Source organism: Nannobrachium achirus (genome assembly GCF_963921795.1).
Source record: "Nannobrachium achirus genome assembly, chromosome: 11".
NCBI classification, from domain to species: Eukaryota; Metazoa; Chordata; class Actinopteri; order Myctophiformes; family Myctophidae; genus Nannobrachium; species Nannobrachium achirus.
This window is the reverse complement of record NC_137820.1, coordinates 54,753,845-54,760,232: the sequence shown is the minus strand read 5'-3', so window position 1 is coordinate 54,760,232 and position 6,388 is coordinate 54,753,845.

Below are 6,388 nucleotides of genomic sequence, written 5' to 3'. Positions count from 1 at the left end.
CAAAAAACCTTAGAAGGATTTGAAATATTCAAAGACTTGCACGAATTTTCACGACTTCAAAAATAGCAGATCAACAAGCTGGTACATCTGCTATTTTTTAATAGTTATAGCACAAAATAACGAGTAATAATGCGTTCCCAGTCTAAATGGTTTAAACCCCCTCCCCCTTTGAAGAACATTCATGGGGGGCCCGCAGTGAATCCTTGTACCCAGGGCCCAGCATTTGGTGCGACACCCCTGCCCACTGTGCGTGCGTGTATGTTCCGAGTTCAAATGTGTGCTCGTGTGTGTGTGTGTGTGTGTGTGTGTGTGTGTGTGTGTGTGTGTGTGTGTGTGTGTGTGTGTGTGTGTGTGTGTGTGTGTGTGTGTGTGTGTGTGTGTGTGTGTGTGTGTGTGTGTGTGTGTGTGTGTGTGTGTGTGTGTGCGTGTGTGTGTGCACGTGCAATCTTGCTTGGAGTCAGATTACTGTATGAGAGGTAGCAGCCTACATTATGTCACTGGTCTTTTGTTAGTGACATCTTGTACCTGTCTCTTATTGGGCACCTACTTGTCCTATCAGGGCTGGATGATACATTGTGTTCCAGAGACATATTGTACACCTCCAAGCACAGAACATATTGGTGGCATGAGGACTGTACCTTACTGGTCTAGAATAATGGGGTGCCAACTCCCTATTTCAAGTGATGAAGAGATTATTTTATAAACATTTGTTATGTTATGACCAGAGGCGTGGGGTGGTCTCTGCAGATCACCAGATACTAATTCATTGTGTGGATTACGTAGTGTTTGCTCAGTAACGGGACTCCCAATCTCTCCGCAGGTCGGGATACTATTTTCAATGAGGACAGAGAAACCCACTGCTTACATTTTATAGTGTTCCACTTCCAATTTAGTTTGCTATTTCTTTTTCTCTTTCTCTTTTTTAGTTGTTGTGTTGTACCCCTTTTTCTCCCAGATGCATATGTTATGCCAGTGCTGAAGAATAACTAAGTAGTACTTAACCTCACAAGGAGCTTGTATCTGCTATTTTCTAAATATTTTTACACATTTTATACCAATATACTTTTGTACATTTACTCAAGTCAATTTTGAATTCTGGACTTTTACCCAGCAAGGGCGAGCTCCGAGAGCGTCCCCGTCTTGAGGACACGTCCTCACGGTGAGGACGGACCATCGGCAGGTTAGCATTTCACCAGGTTAGCATTCACCAGCGTCCTCCTGTGAGGACGGAGCATCGGCAGGTTAGCATTTCACCAGCGTCCTCCTGTGAGGACGGAGCATCGGCAGGTTAGCATTTCACCAGGTTAGTATTCACCAGCGTCGGCAGGTTAGCATTTCACCAGGTTAGTATTCACCAGCGTCGGCAGGTTAGCATTTCACCAGCGTCGTCCTGTGAGGATGGAGCATCGGCAGGTTAGCATTTCACCAGGTTAGTATTCACCAGCGTCGGCAGGTTAGCATTTCACCAGGTTAGTATTCACCAGCGTCGGCAGGTTAGCATTTCACCAGCGTCGTCCTGTGAGGATGGAGCATCGGCAGGTTAGCATTTCACCAGCGTCTTCCTGTGAGGACGGAGCGTCGGCAGGTTAGCATTTCACCAGCGTTAGTTTTACTGAGGTTAGGGTTAAGGTTAGGTTTAGGTGGTACCTGCCGACACTCAACGTGTCCTCAAGCCAATTCAAATCCTCCCCACACACATTTTTGTGTGCTGTCAATGCTGTTGTATTCTACTGGTTCACCTGCCAGTGAAGAGCCCAACACCACCCAATAATCCCTGTTAACAGCTACGGACGATTGTCTTTTCTTTCAGCTGGAAACGATTTATTTTATCCGTTATCATCCGTTCTTTAGTTAGGTAAATCTAAACATTGAGCCGGACCGAGAGCGTTGGCGAAGATAATCACTGAAAACACCTAATTCACACGCTGTCAATGGCGGTGAAGCATTGTATTTGACGATGGCGGTCAATTTGTTAACTATAAATTAGTATACAACTAAGTTTTGCTAATTTAGACACTGTCACATGTCTGTTTGCCTGTTATTGCTGTCAACATTTCGTATGCTACTGTATGCAACCACTGCCCAGCTGCCAACGTCTGTTTCTCTCTCCCTGATCCTGACACCTGTTTGTGTGAGACGGAGGTGATCAGGTTTCATGGAATTACATCAGTCTTGTTATCTTCGAGCTGCTGTCTGGATCACCCCAATTAGAATTTGGACTTGACTATACACCGACTCTGTTTACTTTGGTTTTATTGTTAGGGTTCCTGTAATGCTTAATTTATACTATGACAAAATATGGATTAGGCCTTCGGTTTTTATTATGAAACAAAAACACAAGACGTGTTAACCCTGCAAGGCCCGAATTAATTTCTACTGGCCCAAAAAAAAATTAAAAAAATCAGATGGTGTTTTAGGAGTCCTAATCACAGGAAAATGTAATGTTAAAAAATTAATAATGTTTTTGTAAGGTTTTATAGCCATAAATCATAAATCATGCTCTAATTTGCATTTTGGAAATATTTCTCACAATAATAACACATGTACATGTTCTAGACATTCTAATGATCACGAAAAAATATATTACAGGCATTTTACTTATGTTTTAGTGAGGAATAGCTTCAGTTAAAAAGTGAGATGTTGTTCGTCCAGACGCTGGAATTTCAACTTCTCTGGGAGGTGTGAATGGCACTCTCTGTGGGGGGTATTTATATGCAAATATCGTGGCCAATGGCATTGTAATACTAAACAATAGGACGTAATGGTGATGTTAATGTGAAAAAAGAACAGGAAAAATAATTATAACATTTTTTTAAAAATGATTTAAAAAACGTTGCCAAAAAGCAACGCTGGGCCTTGCAGGGTTAATGTCCACTCATCAGCATTTGTAATCCTACAGCATCAAGGCAGTAGGATTTAAGCTCCTGTTTTCATTTTAGGGGGTTCGGGTTTAGATAGACAGGTTGGCTTCGTGTTGGCCTGAGCCAACTGAAAACGGATATAGGGAACTGCTCACTGCAAATACAAAAACAACATAGGTTTGATTCATAAATGACCCAACAACAGTTCCATAATATATTTTATGTAATGTGCACTGCATTTACTGCATATCTCTTAACTCATATAGTGCCAATCCCGAGAAGACTCGTGAAAAGTACTCGAGTACCCGGAGTGCCAATCCCGAGTATACTCGTGAAAAGTAATATATTACTGTAACGGCGGATATATTACCGAGTACAATGGCGGAAGGTCCGGAGCCGAAATCCGTCGCTGATTTCTCATCATCAAGGCTCCACGAGCACAAAATAGTCATCCCATAACATTGAGGTGGACGGGGGATCTCATCTTTAATGTCCATTATCTCAAAACTACACTTTAGAAGCGAAGTTGGAGGCAGATGCTCGCTTATAAAGCACATGGAGAAAAGCTCCGAGCCGATCCGCCATGACACCACGTAAACAACGATCGGTTCCGGCGCAGGACGCGATGACGTCAGACCGGAAGTGTTTACGCTGTGGACTTCTGGCCTTCAAAATAAGATAACGGGAGTGAATGCAGCCTGAAGGTGGCATCGTGGACTTTATAATCCGTTAATTTCAGGGGCACTTAGAATAAAGGAAGGCAAGACAAGACAAGACAAGACAGAGGTTTCCTCATTTAGGCTAGTAGGATGTACTTGGATTCATATGAACGAGTGCAATGACACTGGTGAAGAATGCAAATATTTGTGAACCAATTTTATTTATTAAATGGAGATAGGATAAACATCGCATTGATGGATTCAGTTCGGTTCAGAACCCAGTTTGCAACTCCCCAGCTGCTGCAAACTGGGTCAGTGTCACTTAACCTTAAACCCTAGTGCTTATCCTGTTCTGTGGGAGACATTCATCACTCACCAGAAATAACAGATCTGGGGGCACGGTGGCGCAGTGGTTAGCGCTTCGCCTCACAGCTAGAAGGTCCTGGGTTCGATTCCCGCCGGGGGACGCTGTGGGCGCTGGCGGTGTGTTCCTCCTCCGCGTCATCAGCGCCCACACCCTAGGTGGGGTTGGCGATAGGGCCTTTCTGTGTGGAGTTTGCATGTTCTCCCCGTGTCTCCTAGGGTTGATACCCTCACAAAAACATGCACGTAATCCTGGTCTCAATAATGCCTCCCCCTGGGCAGCCAGGGCGCCTGATGGAGGGGAAAGGAACTGGTTGGAATAACGTGTTCCTTCCACACGCTACGTCCAAACCAGGGAAATCTCCACTGTCAGGTGAAAAGAAGCAACTTGGACTCCTCATGCATAGAAGGAGACATGAGGTCAGTCCGTTGTCTCCCCAGGCGCGGCAGAGGGAGAGCAGAGCCCAGGATTACATAGGCAATTAGCACTGGGTGAAAAAATGGGTTACAAAATTGTGGGATAAAAATTATAAAAAAAAGAAAAAGAAATAACAGATCTACAAATTTGCATTTGTAGATCTGTTGATGTGTGTGTGCGCGCGGCCGCGCGTGCGTGCGTGCGTGCGTGTGAGTGAGTGCCCTTTACTTGCTAGACCATTTGATTGAATTAATGAATGGGTGACAATTTATGTTTATAGCAACCTGCAGTCAACAGACAATATACACAGGAATGTCACAATAGAGAAAGACAAAAACAACAAATACAATTGGTACACAATGTTTGTCGTCTGTTTGCAATTCAGAAATACCACTAACCGTAATCCAACAACGGCGACGGATGTCAGGAGAGCTGCAGTTCATTTAGCACCTCTGTGGTTTTAGTGTTTCAAACAAATCTAACATTTCATCCTCCTGGCTGTGTCGCCCCGCTGGGCTCTGCGGGGCGGAGAGTCTGGGAACGAGCTGACCGATATGACCCCCCCCCCCCCTCCCCTCTCACCCCTTCTCTCTCCTCTTCTTCCTCCCAGTCCTGTGACTCTGGCCCATAATGTACACTACTGTATGGCTGTATGCACTAGGGCTGGGCAATTAACCAAAAATATATTGAACCCTATTTTCAGAACGAGTAACAGACTTATAATAACCAAATAATTGAGAAGAAATGTTTTAAACGTATTAGTAGGATATCGACAATGAATCAACATGAAAAAGTAAATTGTTTAGTCTGGTTAACCAGTTGGCCCTGTATTACACTGTTGTACAATAAAGAGTACAAGAGTACATAAATAGTGAAAATTGACAGAAAATTGCCCCAGTGGATTCAGTGGATAAGGTAAGTGCCAGCACCAAAATAGGTTCCGCTGTGATTATACTGTATTATTGTTGTGTGTATGCCTCCACTAGGATGGGACGATAAGTGATATTATCGTTTATCGTGATAATCGTATTGTGGAAATGTAATTTATCGTGATATCGGCACTGGGATCAATTCAACTCTTATTTGCCGAGCTGCATATCCAGGACCACTTAAACCCTCTATTGGTAAAACGTACTTATATACGTACTTGATCCAGTCTTTATTTTTTTCACTCTCTACCAAATCTCTTAACCCAAAAATAGCCGATCTACAAGCTCACGCGTTGTGAGCTTCTAGATCTGCTATTGGCAAATGTTCCGCCCAGGTATAATGGATGTTGTTTGATTATCACGATAATATCGCGATAATATCGCAAAAGCGATTTCTTTGGTTACGATAATCGTGATATGAAATGTTCATATCGCCCCATCCCTAGCCTCCACACCTCTACTCTCCCTCACTCCATGCCTCCACTCCTTACCTCTCCCTCACTCCATGCCTCCACTCCTTACCTCTCCCTCGCTCCACTCATTCTGTGTTTTTATCTCTTTTTCCACCTCACTGGCCTCCTTGCCCACCCTCCTCCCCTCCTCTCTGGTATCCGGTCCGGACCAGTTGAGGTGGAGGCTGACTGGCCCTCTCTGGCTCATGACTTGTTTTCGTTGTCTTTTGTGTAGTGTGTAGTGACGTGCGCTGTGTTTATGCTAAGAAAGGTTCTCATTTTCTCAGTTTCATTTTCACCACTGCCCTACTTACAGTACACCATACTGTACGTTCACTCTGTACTCTACCTGGCCCATTGGTTCTCAAACCCAACACATTTTTATTATTTTTTACAACTCAGTACATTGTGTGCACTCATTTTCCAGTACAGAGGCACATTATATACCCTTAGATTAAATAACATACGTTAGATTTTGTATTTATTTTATATCATCATAACCTTTATTTAAAGTGTTAGTTCACCTATTTTTGACATAAAGCTGTGTGAAATACTTGCCATTAAATCAGTGGTTAAAAATGTATTAATTGATTACCAGAGTCCCGTGGTCAGAGTTCTGGTCAGTTTCTAATGAATATTAAGTAGTTCCAATGGGGTGGGGGCCATTTGGCGTGGCCCAATCATTGGAAATAGATTAATCCACAAA